The sequence below is a fragment of the Crocodylus siamensis genome, chromosome 4 (genome assembly GCF_052110815.1).
Source record: "Crocodylus siamensis isolate JL-2025a chromosome 4, ASM5211081v1, whole genome shotgun sequence".
NCBI classification, from domain to species: Eukaryota; Metazoa; Chordata; order Crocodylia; family Crocodylidae; genus Crocodylus; species Crocodylus siamensis.
In genome coordinates, this window is record NC_143398.1 from 168,644,090 (window position 1) to 168,661,114 (window position 17,025).

Below are 17,025 nucleotides of genomic sequence, written 5' to 3' on the forward strand. Positions count from 1 at the left end.
AACATTATGAAAGTGTAACCATGTTTGAGTATGATGAAACCAAGTTTTAACAATGCTAGCATACAGCCATGTTGCAACAGATTCTCTCCGCTAGTCATTTTATTAGTGCAGGCAGGTCTTAAGAGTTGGTTAAAAAGCGTGCTTTTCTTCTATTTATCACTTATTTCATTTAAAAGATTTTATCTGATTTGAAATTCTCCTGATGCCTCATGAATTTCAATGTCAGCAATGCTATTCTTCTTCACAAGAGACAGGGAAACTAATTAGAGACAAAAGTGAAAGTGACTAGTTTAGTTTCACTATGTGAAATGCAGAAAGTAGTATACAAACAATATACATTGCAGAATACAGATGACTTCATAACCTAAAGTATTAACAATGCAGTAAGAAGATGAGAATCCGTTGAAATACTTATCTAAACCTCCTGGATTTTCTGAAAGGCTGGAGCAATCTCATCAGATACTGCTTTTGCCCTAGATTTTCAATTCTTGTTTTTGACTGGGCCAGAAACACATAGACTTCTAAGCCATAGATACCCTATCCTTCTTGGTAGTGCAATGATGAACGATGTTGTAGCTGTGATGGTCCAGAAATTAAAGCTTGTCTAACTTTATCGCAGATATATATTTGGTTCAATAAAAAGATATTACCTGAAGAAATCCCTGCCCATCATCTATATCAGCACAAAGTAGGGGTCAAGTGCTACCATATTAAATGCATGCCTAGTGACCTACAGCCACACAAGCAGTGCAAGCATTCAGTAGTACATGCCAATCTTTGGAAAGCCTCTCAGTTATGTCAATAGTAGCATTTTTTTTCACAACAATATGAGGCAAGCGTAAAAAGGCAAGGTACAGAGCCATATTTAATTGCACCCTGCCAGGATAGTTTATTTCACAACATTTCAGGTGTTCTCTCAAACACCATGATCCAAACAGATGTTGAAAACTGGTAAAGCTGCATTTATTTCAGAGGAACCACACTTGTAGCAAGAAACCCTTTTGTCTGTCCCCCCCCCCCCCGCCCCGAATGTGAAGCTCCTCCATACGGTAAAAGCCCTTCTTTTACCATTTGCCCCCTTTTGGGGATTCTCTCTCTTTTCTACCTTTTCTTCCTTCCTCTCTCTTTTTCTTTTATTATATCATTATTAATTTTTATATAAATGTGTACTTGTAGTGAAAATAGAGCTTGTAGATGCTTTTACAAATATACTTTAAAAGTAACTTGTACCATGTAACAATGTTAGCAAGGGCAGGAATCTCTGTATGTAGTGGGTCCCTGAATAAATCATGGTTGATTGTGTAACACAGTAGCTAGTCTGGATAAACAAGTTAATGAGCAGCGATTAACATCTACAAAACTACAAACCAAGAAGAGGAAAGAATCAATACAGAGCCAGGAACTCCCTGAAACTTCACTGTTAAAGGTGCAGAAGCCCCAGTTTGAACTAATCAATGCTGGAAACAGACCCTTGGGGCTGGAATACCCCCTGATCAACCACTGCCAGAGCTCTATTCATCACAGCAGTGAATCAATCAAAATTCATCAAGGGACTCCTGAGAGTGCACCTGTGCGTGTATGTGACCCCTGGGGCTGACACCTGCCATCCAGCAGCTACCAAGAGGGACTCCCTCAAGGTCAACGACCCCTGGATTGTTGGTGACTCCCCAAGAACTGGGGAGTCACCAAAGTCTGCCAGAGAGGGATAAAAGGCAGCAAAGAATGACCTTCAATGGCACCCTCTTTGACCTGACCAGCACCCTGCCTGTCCAGCCAGAAGGACCAGCTGGCAGCCCCTTTCTGAAGCAACACTGCACTAAAAGAAGCCTTGACTGGCCATCGATGGCAGACTCCAGCACTTGGGGATAGGTATATCTTGATACTGGTGCTTAATGTTCACAGCTAGCTACTGAGAGTGTGCATGTGAATGTGTGTGTTTGAGGGGGATCAGCACCAAGGTTTATGGTCTGACTTTTGCATCCGTCCAATAAACTAGAATTTTATGATGATCCTGTGAGTTGGTCCTTTGTAGCCAACACACTGATTTTTGCACCCAGAAAGAGCCAAGATTAACAAGAATTTGGATCTTGTCCTGGCCAGTATGGAAGAATTTGTGGAGGAACAAATCACAATATGAAAGAATTCAGGATCCTGAGACAGGGAAAGTATGAGGTCAGCAGAACTAATTTGCTAGATTTCAACAAATCAAATTTCAACAAACTCAAAGAGATAAACAGGCATGGTGCCATGGGAAGACAGCTTGAAAGATAAAGGTGCCCAGGAGGGCTGGAAGCTTCTAAAGGGAACAGTATTGAAAGCATAGACGACATGTGCAGGGGGGAGGGGCCCGTACACCCCCCCCCCCATTGGCAGCCACTGCTGGTGTCTGTGGGAGGTCACTGCTTGCCACCCCCTCCACCACCAACACTGTCTACAGGTGGTCCCCGCTCAGCCCACCCTCACTGCCAATGTCACCACTGCTGCCTGCACACGGTACTCATTCACTACCACCATGTCCCCGCATCCCCTACCCCTAGCCTCAGGAGGCACGAGGTGCTCATAAATGAAAGACTAACAAGAAACTGTTCTGATACGATGGAAGCACAAGAAGAATATGGGTGTCCAAGAACCTGCCAAATACAAAAGAAAAAGCATACAGCCAATAAAAAGATGGGCAGGTCATCAAATAAGCATGCTAGGAAATAGCAAGAAATTGCAGTGACAAAATCCAAAAGGCCAAAAAATTTGTTGCATCCGGCAAGGAAAATTAAAGACAACAAGAAGAGTTTCTATAACTATACTGGTGAGAAAAGACAGACCAAGGAAGGTATGGATCCACTGTTAAATAACCAGGATGCCCTCTTAACAGAAGATGTGAAGGCAGAATTACTCAACAGCTAGCTTGCCTCAGTCTTCACAAAAATGTAAAGCTGCAGCCAGACACCTAATAAGGATTACTTGGATAAGGAAGGGGGCAAGCTGAGGGATGAGATATCAAAAGAAACAGTCAGACAGTTTTTAATCAGTGTGAATGAATTTAAACCAGCAGGGCCTGATAAACTTCATCCCAGGGTATTGAAGGACTCGGCAGAAGAGATCTTGCAGCCATTGGCAATAATATTTAAGAAGTTACGGGACATGGGTTGGGTACCCGAGGACTGGAAAAGGGTCAACATAGTGCCTCTCTTTAAAACAGGCATAAAAAAGGATCTGGGGAACTACAGATGAATTAGCCCCACCTTAATACCCAGGAAGTTATTGGAGCATATTAGAAGGAAATTTGTTTGCAAGCATCTGGATGAGGGCTGCCATAAAGAAGAATGAAAACACTTTTTCTCCCTTGCTGCAGAGGGTTGAACATGGACCAATGGCTTGACATGGCAGCAAAGTAGGTTTAGATCGGATATCAGTAAAACTGTTAGACCTGTGGGGCAATAGAAAAGACTCCCTGGCGAAGCTGTGGACTCTCCATCATTAGAAGAGTTAAAGAGGTTGGATATGCATTGGTCAGGAATGATCTAGAAATAGCTATGCCTATGCTCTGCTATGGTTATTTCCCATGCTTCTGGGCTTTGGTGGTCTCATGGGGCTGGGAAGATTTCCCCCTTACACTCCCCTGGCTTCCAGTTGCTACATGCATAAGAGGCACTAGATACTGGCTGCACCCAAGGCTGGGGCCAATGTTCCTGCTGAGATTTAAACCTGGAGGTTCCTAGCTAGATGATCTTGTCCCCTCTCTCAGGGTCAAATCAATCACCATATTTAGGATCAGGAAGGAACTTTACCCCATGGTCACACTGGTATAGATTGGTTTTTGCCTTCCTCTGTAGGTGGGGGTGTGGTGTGGCCCTGTTCCTTGGATCTCTTGAGTATATTTTAGCAACACTTGCAGCTGCAGGACACTGGCCACTGCTGTCCCCCTACTTTGCCTGAGCCAGGTTAGGGTGTCTGCTTTGCAGCTGTGTCAGGGCTGACTGGGTAGTTTTTCTAATAAGTTAGATAGTGGATTTGTGTGGGGTGGTTTGGACAGAAAAGATCATGCTTCTGGTGAAGGGTCAGAGTAGATGACTTCTGAAAGTCCCTTCCTGCCCTGATTTTTCTATGATTCTATGAAACCAAACAGGCCCAAACCAAACTTATGTTACCAAACATCTCACAACTTCAGACAAGTTTGGTCTAGAACAGGGGTAGGCAAAATGCAGAATGGCCTGGCGGGCTCTCTGGCCAGTGGTGTCCCTAAACATTTAGAAAAATTATATTTATCTGCCCCTGGCTGCCTGTCATTCGGCCCTTGATGGCTTGCCAAAATTCAGTAAGTGGCCCTTTGCCTGAAATAATTGCCCATCCTGGTCTAGAACCAAAAGATGAAATCCTGAGCCCACTGAAGTCAATAGGCACTTTGCCACCGAGTTCATCGGGGCCATGATTTTGCTGCTCAGGTCCATCTGTAACATAGTACTTTAAGAGAAATAATTACAGTTTTCCTGATTGTTGAAAAAGGCTTGATCTCTGAGTTAATTCCAGTTTGATCCAAACCGACACAACTGCACCCATAGATTATGAACAAAGCATTTCCACATCACTCTGTGTTGCTTTAAATCTTTTTTTTTTTTTGCTTTCTTTGATATTGTTGACATTCACTGGACAGTCAATGTGACCTCTGAGACCCAGAAAAGTTAGATCACATATACATGCAAGGCTGTGACTCAAAGTAATTCAAAACAGGAACAAATTCTTGATCCCATTTGACTTTTACTTAGCCAATTAGGGAGACTGGTTAACTGTGACTTGCTTTCACATTTTAAAGATGGCTGCCCTTGACACCATTATGGAGACGGCTTGACTGCTGTGTTCACTCAGATGACTTCTACCCAGATTAGGTTGCCTGCATGCAAGCAGCCATGATGTAAAGCTGCACACAAACAACCATGTCCTCACATATACTGTATTCAGTGATACATATGACTAGGACTTCTGAGAGCTGAAGCTTAACCATTCCATGATTCTTTCCCAGATAATTTTGAGATAACTTGTCTGTACTTTTGGAGATAAGGAAGTATGGTGGTTTGACTTTAGAGGAATATTAGCATTCAAGTGCCCTATTCTGCATTTGTACCACAAAATTAGTAGCTGAGCAACACCTGAGCCATAGTCTGCAGTTCCTGACGGATCAGCCAGCCTTCGTTAAAAGTAGGCACTTTTGTATGTGGCTGGCAAAAGGGTTTGGGGTTTGACTTGATGTACTTGAGTATGAGCTAAGCCAGAGCTCTAGGCCAACCTAGGACTGGTTCGCTCTCAAGTGAAGACATACCCTTGCCTTCTGTACTGAAAGAGAAAAGTGGTTCAGCTAAGATCAAGTTTAGTTAAAGGTGACCTTTTCCTTAAGGCAGGACCAGGAAATGTAATTAAACTGAATACCAGTGGATGTTTACACTAGCAAAAAGATTAAGTTTAGACTGGGCTCAGACAACTTAAGACAAAACCATGTATCATGATAAAAACACATTATCTAACATTTTATCATCATAGACATGGATTTCCCAGGCAGATCTTTGTTTTAAATGTCACTGATTTAAGCACCATCATTTCTGAAAAGGGTGTAAATAAATCAATTCACTGCCTGCAGTAAATTGCAGATGCATACGCTATTAAAGAATATTTCTGCTAACAGAGAAAAAACCCCTCAAGTCTCAATCTTAAAATTGCAGAGATAAAACCTACTCAAGTCCCAAACGCAATAAGGAAAAGAAAGCCCAATTTTATTTGCTTTCCATCTCTGGCCTTGACATTCATTAGTAATTCTGCACTAACTCAAAAGCTATTAATTTCTTTGAAACCTACACTAATTCCCTTTGTAGTACAGATAATGGGTACACATTCTAGAGAGTCATCTTTCCTCTCTATTAATCCAATAAGAGAGGCAGTGCTTCTGCAGATCCAACTGCACTCTCTCTTACTTCCATCAAGCACAGATGATAGTTTGAGTTTCCCCATAATAAGAAAAACTCATAACCAGTCCCCAACCCCGCCCCCTCCTTCAGCTGCACAGAGGTTTGCTTGTCTTTTGTTGGGCAAGAGAAAGGCTGTCTCTATCTCTCACTAGGCATTCAATTCAACCCCCCCACCCCTTCCCCCAAGCTCCTATGAATTGGCTTCATGGGCTCCTACTTTAACTGGGACAAAAACAGCAGCCAGCTTGATTAAAATTCAAATGTCTCATACTGTTCAGGTCAGGGCAAAGGATGCTGGCATAGATAGGCTGAACCAGAAGGTGCCTCCCCCGCCCTCTGCTCCCTCATCGCCTTGACACACAATATGCCAGATAATACCTTTCCACTAAGAGCAACCGTCTTTCCGTCCACCATACAAACAGAAACAATGTTCTCTCCTCCCCATCAGGGAAATTAAATTGAGGCACAGTAAAAAGGGAGATAATCACAGTAAATGGCTCACATCTGGGCTGTGCCTTTTTGAACTATAATTTCTTGAAAAATAAGGGGAAACAAACTGAGGCAGAGTGGCTGGGCACAGCACTGCCTCTGCAGATTTTCTCTTTTGGGGGAGCCTCTATTACAGTGCATTAAGATTTCTGGCACCAAATGGATCCCAAACGTGGGCTAAGACTCAACATTCCTCCTTATACCCACATCGTCTCCAACATTCATTGACTTGCAAAAGGGTTGATCAGAGGCTGTTTAAGCAAACCTGAAATATTTTTTTTCATTGCCTGTATGTAGTATATAGTTGCATATAACTGTTTTTTTCCCCCCTGGATGACATTTGAAAAACTCCATTAAAAATGAACACGTATTTTCTCCCTCTTTTTTTTTTTTTTTTTTAAATTTTAGTGTGTGTTAGACTAGGCAGTGATTTCCAAAGGCAATAAAGACAGGAAGGAGTCAGGACTTCTGGTTTCCATTCCCAGCTTGGCCATGGACTTGCTGTGTGACCCTGGACAACTCATGTACCCTCTTTAGGCCCAAGGTGATATCTACTCAAGCTCTGCATTACATGCAGGAGCAGTGCTGTGAAGCACAACTTGCCTGCTCTGCGAATGCCAACTCTACAAGATGAGGCAACACAGGCACCTTGAGCTTGCATCTTATGCCGCTCAGTGCTGCTCTACGGTTCACTGTCTCAGGCTTATCACTTGTCTCCTTACCGGCATGTGCTAAAAACTGCTCTGAAATGGCTACAGTCTCTTATTTCTAAGATTTGATGCAGGAAATGGAGTAGGAGCGAGGGGGGCAGGGCAGTCTTAGACAGCACATGCCCTACATCTCTTCTGTCAATAGGGGATAAAGCCTGTGTTACAGAGGGCCATGCCTAATTCATTAATATTTGCAAAGCCCTTGCAAAAATCTTTGCATGGAAGTCTATGTTTTAAGGCCAGGAACACAATGGAAGCTAAAGGGCATGGGGCCAGATCTTATAAGCGCAAAGAATTATTAATTTAGACTCAGGACAGACAATTCATTAATACCTATAATTCCAGTGGACTGCTCACCTCCAGCCACTTGCATGGCTAGATCCCATAAGATGCTGAGCACTCAGGGCCCAACCTAACCAAGAACTTCTAGCGCACATGACATTAGGTACAGAACCGGCCCCCTTCAGCAAAATGGGATACACAATCGCTGGACAGATTTTGTTTGATCCAAGCAAAGTCCCACAAACAATTATAGCCTATATCTGCTACACGTACAATTGAGCCCAGTTAAAAAATGAGTCCTCTTCTTCCCAGCTAACTTGCTCTTACAGGAGCATGGATTAATTTTCCATGCTTTAGCATATTGGATTCACCTCTTTCCTAAAAATGATGCCTGTATAAGAGCTAAAGCCCCCTTCTGCCTTCTGCTACAAATCTCCCAAGTAACTTTTCACTGAGACTTATATGCCTGGGCAGCAGTTTGCAAAAATACCTATGCTAATAAAAAAATAAGCGTTTTCACTTAGCTGTTCACTATTTTTCAGTCTTTAATTTCAAGGAAGGTAAAATCCGCTTTAAAAAATGTCAGACAAGGCTGCTTTGAACCGCAGGTTTGTCCACTCCTTGTGGAGTTGGTTTATCTGGTTCTTTTCACTCTACTAAAGCGGTTAGGGTAAGTGTGTGCAATATGTTTAAAACAACTACACCTTGATACTTAGGGCACTGAAAATATGCACTCAAACCCCACCATCTCACATGAAATAACAGATTTCAAGAAATGGTTTAGGCTCAAGGGAAGGGGGTGAGCAAACAGGCTTATTTTTCAAGTGAGCCTTATTCAAGCTACCCGTTCTCATACATCAGTTAGCACTGAAGGATCAGATTTGTTAAGCCACAGCAACAGATTAGTTGTGTTTTCTGCCTTGTAGAAAGTGCCCGTATGCTAGAATTCTAAAATACAGTTCAGTGTAAGGCACACATGAAATGAATTGGCTCAGCAAGTGGTAGAGATTTTTAATTGTTTCACAAAAAATGCTCATTGCCACTTTCAGGAAAACAGATAGAAAACAGAGGCTTGACTTTGCTATCAGTTATGAGAACATAAATCAAAAGTGACTCAAGGGAAGTTGCTCTATACCTTGTCTACTCATTTACGCTATTGCACAGTGAGCCCCAAATGCTTCCAGATCAGGCCCAAGTAATTACTGAGTGATACACTCAGAAAAGACAAACCACAATCAAGACTCAGACTCACAGCTATGAAGCAGACAGAAAATGCATGCACCGTAAGCAGCTCTTTGATCCAGCAAACATGCATGCAACACTATTAAAGGAAGTGGAAACACAAAATAAAGACCAATTCAGCAACTTGTGTGGAAATTCGCTCACTGATTCAGCTTTAAAGAGAAGAGAGAAAGGGAAATAAATAACTAAACAGAGCTAGTTAAAACAGGGACAGTTCACATCAGGGGAGGTAGGTTGACTCCAACAACACACACAAATTATTATAATAGGGACTAACCTGGAAATTCTAGATACAATCACAACTTTAATACAACCAGCCAACATTGCCCAGGGGAACAAGGGTCTGGCTCATTAAATACCTAAAGTTCCTTAACTCAAGGGAAAGAGGAAAGAAGAAAGAGGAAAAACCTACAAATGCTATACTGAGTCCCATACTGCAGCCAGTAGTTCAGTCGGAAGAGCCTCAGGACAGGCCTCACATGCAAGCGCTCATCACTATTATTGTTTTTGTGCAACCCTTCTGCTCTGTAAACTTGTCTACTGTATCATCCCAAAGATCCTTCCTACAGTCCCATGTACATACAAGGCAGCAAACAGGTCACACTACCCGTCTGTCCAATATGGATACCTTGGCTAGCCACCCTACACTGTTTTCAGTGCCTCTCGCCCACCTAGCAAGGCCTTACTGAATGACCTCCTTTGCTTCTCCTGTGCCAACAGTTTCCTAAGACTGATCAAGAAACTGTGAGCAGATTAGAAACACTGCCAGGACAGGCTAGGTCAGGAGAAGGTTTTTAACGAGACAGCACAGTGCAGATGATGGGGCAATGGTCTAGGAGTCAAGAGACTCGAATTCTATTCTTGGCCTTGGCACTGAGCAAATCACTTCCCCTCCCACCCTATGTTTGGGTTGTCTACTCCGCTTGTAACCACTTAAAGGAAGAGACCATCTCTTACAGGCGTATAAACAATGCCTAGCACTATAGCATCAGTTTCAGCTGTCACCTAGAGTAAATATTGAGATTTTAATGAGATAGTTTAAGCCGCACATAGCCAGCTTGCTGGCAACCAACAAATGGTCCAATATGTGGGGTCAAGAGTTCATCCTTTTGCCTCATCTCAACCCCAGACATTGCTGAGCTATTAGCAGATATATGGCAGGACAGGGTGGCACCTTAGAACAACTCAGCATTTTCTGAACCACTACCTGGTTCAGAAAAGCATAAGCATCTGTAGGCAACTGTCAGATACTAGGCTCAGACTGATGAGGTCTCCAGTGAAAGAAAGGTGAGAAAATCTGATACTAGCTACAGGCATTCTGTCTTTTCACCTGAAGATGCTTTGTAGAGGAACATCCTCTACTGTCAGTCTCCAGGCCAATTCTTTATCCCCATGAGACAGCCAACACCAACAATTTTATGTATTGGCTTTTGGTCAGATAAGGCTGCAGTGCTCCATCCCTCACATCTCCACTACACCATAGGAGGACTCATGTCCGTATCTTGCACTGTCAGGAACATAGAGCAAAATGTAGTAGTGAGTCACCTCACAAGTTTGCTGGACTGCTCAACACATCCACCCCTCCTAGATGGATTCACCACGCCACCAAACTTAAAGGCAAGGGCTTTAGGGGAAGATTTGTAAAGATGCAAATTGGGGACCTACAATCTTCCTACTAGGAGTTCCAAACAGCAGACCCACGAGGCTCTGACACCTGGAGCAGCACAAGCATCCTCCTGACAACCGCCTGCAGAACCACACCGGACCAGCCCCTACCAGACACCAGCATCTTTCTACTGGTGCAGAACCTTTCCCAACTGGTCACCTTCCAGGAGGTGAAAAGCCAAAGCAGACTCATGGCACTGCCCTCTGCTGACTTATCACAACATCAGAACCAGGAACAAAACAGGCAGGATTGGGGTAAACTATTTTAAAACAGAATGAAAAAGCGTTTGTTTAAAAAAAAAAAAAGTTTTTGATGTAAAACTGAAAACTCAACCTTTTGTAGTCTCAATTTTATTCTATTTTTTTCCCCTCAATCTTAATCTTTTCTCTCTCAAAAACGGAAACTTTCAACTTTGGCAGAACAATTTTATTTAGAAAAAAGCCTGTTATTGATCAAAGAAAAATGCCAACAGAAAATACTGATCAGCCCTAATCGAAACTCTTCAGGGAGCCTGTCACAAGAGACAGAGCTTTTCATTTCTTAAAGTCTCATCTCAGCAAACACACAAGTATCTTAAGGAGTCATACTGATGGTAGTGGCACTATACACAGGCATAAAATTACTCACATAGAGATACCTGTCTGCAAGTACTGGGCTTTAATCACTTATCAAAACATGACCCGATTTCATAGCAACCAAAATCTTGTACCCATTGCCAACGCTTCCTATCTGACATTTACATTTCGCAGCAGTATGAGAGAAAGCAGAGAATGTGAGACGTAGGCCTAAATTACCCCTTCAACTCCAAATGTGGTCCCTTCAGATCACAGGTATCTCTGGCATTGCAGGCACCACACTCCCATTGAATTGCACTGTACCCATTTCTGTGAGTAAAACCATGACAATAGTTCCAAGCACTGCTGAGCTGCCACCCTTTGCAAGCCGAAAATTCACTTAAATATGACCTTTTAGGTCTCCCTCACCAACTGTTAAACAATCACACCTAGATGGCACTGGTCAGATTTGCTCCGCTCACTGCTACCTGAGTGCTTCTTTGCTCAGTGTAACGTGAAGGATTACTCTTGCTCTCAGACAGGATTTCCAAAGTCTGTGCAGTCCTTGGAACAGAAGAACGGAAGAGGGAATGACACTAAGGCTCTTACAAAGAACTCCTAGGTAAGTATACTACAATTGATCCCAAGCAAGGGGCATTCAAGTAGAAACAAAGTCTCACTAATGCATTTCCCATGACAAAAAAGCTCTATTACCTTATATACTGTATAGACACTAAAAGCCAGGTCTTCTGTGATTCCACTCCTGCAGAAGCCAAAAACACAGCAGACTCTACCTTTAAAATGACCAGCACCAAAGCAAAACTCATGCTGAAGTGGGCAGAGGCACTACTTCCCCACCTAGGCTGAGGGAAATGCAGTAGGCATAGGAGAAATGATGGAAAATAAGGGCTTGATTTAGTTTAGTTTTCACCTTTACCAACCTGTGATGTTATTAGTCACACAGGTGAGAATTTCTTTTTTTAAAATACTGTACAAGAAGTGAAATGCTGGCTCCACTTCAGTCAGTGAGTTTTGCTATTACATTTCAATAGTCAGGAGACATCACACAGGCCTGCTGAGAGGTTTTCTGCAAATCACTGCATTTTTTGGGCTCTCTTCAATATATCCATTTAGGCCTCAGTCCTGAAAACACTTTCACCCACATGCTAACTAACATGAGTAGTTCCCAAAACAGTGGGACTAGCCAAATACAAATGTTTGCTGGATTGGAGCATTAACGTATAAACTAATTGGTGCAGGGAGTGCTGCTTACTATGCATTTGTACAGCACATAACACAATACAGTCTCAGCCTTTTCAGTTGGAGCCCTTAGGCACTACCATCATAGGCTTAATAAAGGATCAGAAGGTATTACAATACCTGTGCAGCTCAGGGGGTGGCTAGATTTGAATAAAAATAATCACAGGACTATCAAAGATAACCACTTACCTATCATATTTTAAAGAGCTAAAGTGATCTTTTACTCCATGCTATGGACACAGTATTTTCTCTGTGTTTGGTCAGGCTGCCTGCCCAGGAAAACAAGGTTGACTTGAGTTTGCTTTAAGCTTCCTTCTTTGTCATTTCCACCCACCACTGCACTCACACACAAACTGGAGACAAACAGCATTGGTTTATAACATACTGGCTGTTTTGCCAAGGGGCATAAAGGGATGCTACCTCCTAAGGCATATGTTTTTCAAATCCTTTTCCTTCCACGGTGCTTGAAAACAAGGTCCAATTTCACTTTTATGAATAGTGAAGGGGAAATACATGCACACACACAGAAAAGACCAGATAACCTCACAGTAGTACACACTTTACAAAGATAATGAAAAAAATAAGTGATATATTGAGTGAGGCTTTCTTGTGTAACAAGCTCAATAGCTTCAAAAGCACTAAAGGAACTTGCAAGCTTCTAGGAAGATTCCTCTTCAGAAAAAAAGATCCAATCAGGACCAAATGGAAATAGCTGAGACTAGTTCCAACCACTCTTACGCATTTAATTTCTATTAAGGCTCCCAGAAAGGACTCTCACACTATGGATGTGAACAGCAGACTTCCCCATTGCTATAACACCTCTTAGCCAAACCTAAAATTAGTCTTTAGGGATCTTCAGTACTTATTTAGAGACTTCCACAAGAGATATTTACCTGCAACTGGTATACATGGCTGGGCCACACTCTTCTCTTTTCTTTTTCACAGAAGAAACCAGTCCATAGCAGCACAGAGCTTCACAAAATATTTAGAACCCAATAAAGGACTCCAATTATTTCATTAGCTTGGAAAGGAAGAAACAGAACAGTCACTGGTCTTTCAAAAGCTATATACTAGAACTGACGGGAAGAAACAGACCAGCTTAAGCCATTTTCATGCTGCAAAATAAATCTTCTACTCTTCCAAAAATATTTTGAGAGACGTAATATTTTCTTCTAAAGAGACTTCCAGAGTTATCCTTTCAATGATATGAACAAGCACAAAACTCCTTTGCAAACAGCAGTCTGCTAGGACTACAACTAGATTCTGACTGAGTTACTTAAAGACACCAACTGCCATGGGGCCAGAACATAACAAGTAGAAATTTGGGGGAGATATAGCTTAGTTCTTCTTAATGCAGTTCCTTTTCCTTGCCTTGCTCAATTCTCCTCTTCTACAACTTTTCTGCAACTATTACCTTCAGCATACAATAACTTTTAAGAGGCTAGGGCTTTTGACTACTTCACTGGGCTTAGCTTATCATGTGACTTGTTCTGGTCCTCCACTGGGAAGTCTGAGACCAGAACAGCTATAAAGCCAGACCCTTGGCCCAGCATGTAGACTCTCAGTTAGAAGTGAAGGTGAGTAGGCAGCTTTTTGGCATTAGGGGAATCTGTTAATTTTTAATAAATTGTTTGGCCTGGGAATCTCATGTGTCCGTGACTTATAAGTGCCTTTTATTTAAAGGGAAACAAAATTACTGGGGTGGGTATATACTGACAGACCTCGTTAACCCATGGTGGGAAAACACTGCTCTCCTACTTTTAGCACTGCGTATCTTATTGACAGCAGCTCTACATGAGCCTTAGGCAGAGAGGTCTACACTGATGCTGTGGAAAATATGCTTCCAGTGCCCTGACTAGGAAAGAAGCAGCACTGAAAACCTTAGACCTGAAGGGAGGCAGGAAATACAGGAAATTCTGACTAATTTAGTCAAATCACTGGGATAACTTTTCACTAGGGTCTTATTTAGTTATGGCACTGAATCTCTGCCAGAGTCCTAATTCATCACCTGTAAAGTATGATTACTTAATTACAAATGTACACACAAACTCCATTACAATAAAGTTTGCTCCTAATAATTGGTTGACTTAAAAGGTACTGACCCTTGCCCCCTATAGCACCTATCAAGTCAGCTGATGCTTGCAAAACACTAGATATCTTCCAGCTTTCTCTGGTTTAGTAAAACCTTGATGATCAATTATTTCATTTTGGAGAATTACCTTCTATTTTGGCAATGAGTGCATGTAAGCATGCAAAGCAAAAGTCTTTGACTGATTATTGTACTCCTGAATGAGTATGCAACTTGCATAGGGAGTACCCTGAATTCTAGTAAGATATTGTACATGAAGCATTTCTCTGTATAACAAGATGATGCTCAATTAGCAAGCCAGAGTGTACAAAATTTGCCCTCATAATTTTTGTAACATTTTTTCATTATTATTATTATTATTCTTTTTTAAAACACTCTCTCCTGAATCATTTTATAGCAAACAGAATACACTTCACAAGCAACTAAAAGTTAAAAATGGTCTACTACTGCTAACTGGTCATTTGCGGCTTATTAGTTAATGTTACCGACCACCTAGCAGTGAAGAATTAACCAGATTTTACTGTATATATGGCAAAGGTTTCTGGATAAGAAAAAAAAACAAAAAAAGAACAAAACAATTCTAGTGAAATGTCTTTACAAAGATTTGCGCAGAGGTCAAGAAAACATCCTCTCTCTTGGCAGTCAGTGGGAAATAAAAGAGAGCTTAAATAAGAGAGGCTTTAAAAAGGAAGGAGAAACTCTCCATCAGGAGCTGCTATCTGGAGACCCACCTTTGGTATCTGTTATGGTCCACAGGCCCCAAAGAGAATTCTTGCTAGCTGTGTGTGTGCTCCTAGGCTGCACCATTACAGAGCAAGAGGACTCCCTCTAGTAACACCTTACATTTTCAAATCAATGTCCAAGTATTTGTTAACCTGAACCCTCTTCACTTGGAACTAAAGCTAAGGGAAAGCCAGGGACTGAATGTTGTGACTAAGGGGGCACCGATAAAGATTTTCTTGGCAGATACCAATAACTGATTTTAACCAGCCATGTTGGCTGATGCTGATCCATCCGATAACCAATATTAACAGCAGACTGAGTCATGCTGGGCTGGGCCGGGCAGCTCAGCTCTCCCCTCCCCTCTGCACCCCACCCCAATCATGTCTGTGGCATTCAGTACTTTTTACAGTGCCTTCCCCAGTCCCCGCCTGCAGCTTATACCATGCCAGCACCGGGGACACTGCAGCAGCTACTCTGTTCCTGTCCAGCCTGCTGTTAAGGAGATGGGGGTGTATCCCTGGCTCACGGGAGGAAACCTAAGCACTCAGGGGCCCCAGCCAGAAGACATAATTATCAGAGAACATTATCAGCTACAACAGCCAAAAAAGGCCTATGGGCGATAATGTAAAATTCCCTTTTATCGGTGCCAATCCAACAGGCAACCAATGTATCAGTGCACCTCTACTTGTGACAAAAACTTATTTCTTTAATTTGGTAAGGCCTGGTCTAAACACAATATAATTATTTTACTTAAGGGTGAGAGGTTTTTCATTTTTTCATGTTTTAACCAATATAACTACACTGCTAAAGCCAGACGCTGTGAGGCTGGTATAAAAGTGCCTCAGATACTAGTACAATTTGTCCTCTTTTATCCCTAAGGAAATAAGCTATGCAGATAAAATTGTATTTATCCTGGTAAGCATACCCACCTAAATGAAATGAAAATTTAATGATATGGAAACAACTCAGGTTAAATCAGGCTTTGGATGTCAGATGTTGTGTTGTGCTCACCAGGAATACATTGGATTTGTAGCTAGTCCCTGGTGCTCGAGCCAAACATCACATAGTTTTTTGACTTGTTTACAGCGGGGGTTGTCAACTGGGCTGCTTAAGAAGGCCCTAGGGGGTATGTGTGGGCAAGCAGGGATGGAGTGCCGCCACGCACCATGCTGCACTACTGCACAGGTGCCACCCACCCAGCCAGATGTGGGGTGCAGGGGAAGCTTGCACGCGGCGACTGCCACAACTCCGCATTGGACTGCATGCCACCCTACCTCCCACCACTCCATGTCCAGCTGCCAGGGGTATGCTGATCCAAAAATGTTGAAACCCCCCTGGTTTACAGCATATGGTGGAGAAATATGAGAAACCATTTTGCCTCCTACTGTAAGGACCAGTTGTAGGCTTCCTTGGGCCCACACCAGTGCTCCCCCAGGTACCCAGAGTGTCTCTGTCATTGTCTCCGTTAGTGTCTCTCTCCATCTCCCCCTGTCTGTTTACTTTGGCTTGGCTGCCCTGGCTCAACCTTGGCCTTGCCTGGACCCCCTCCTCCTGTCTGTCTCCCTCTGTCCATCTGCTAGGGTCAGCCACTCTGATTCAACCTTGGCCTCATCCAGCCTCTCTCTTATCTGCCACCCTAAAAAGAGATGGTAGGAAGGGAAAAATGGCAATTTAAAATGCCATCAGGGCACATGCACTACCCAGTAAACGCCAGACTGTCTGGCTGTTATATGGGTACATGAAAACCTCCTTGCCCCTGGTTTTAACCCATCTTTCAACAAGATGGAATTGGTCTCTGTACACAGGGGAACATAGGCAGATCTGTCCCAACTTTCCCATAGGTGCTCCCTCCACTAAAAGCTGGGAGGAGGCAAGGTGAAACAGGACCAGCAACCAATGGGAAACAGGATGTAGTCCCTAAAGAGATGTAGTCTTCAACATGTTCCCCCTCTGAGCTGAGAACCCAATGAAGGCAGAATACCTCCTTGGACTTCCCAGAGGTAGATTGGCGGGGGGGCTTTGCCCCAACATGGAGCATCTTATGGGCTAGACCTTTATT

General features: G+C 42.7%; 1 protein-coding gene across 3 annotated transcripts in view; it reads right to left on the reverse strand.

Annotated features, from left to right (window-relative positions):
* The window catches only part of PLEKHM3 (pleckstrin homology domain containing M3), a 128,987-nt gene that overhangs the window by 90,116 nt on the left and 21,846 nt on the right, over positions 1–17,025 (reverse strand). The window lies entirely within an intron of this gene.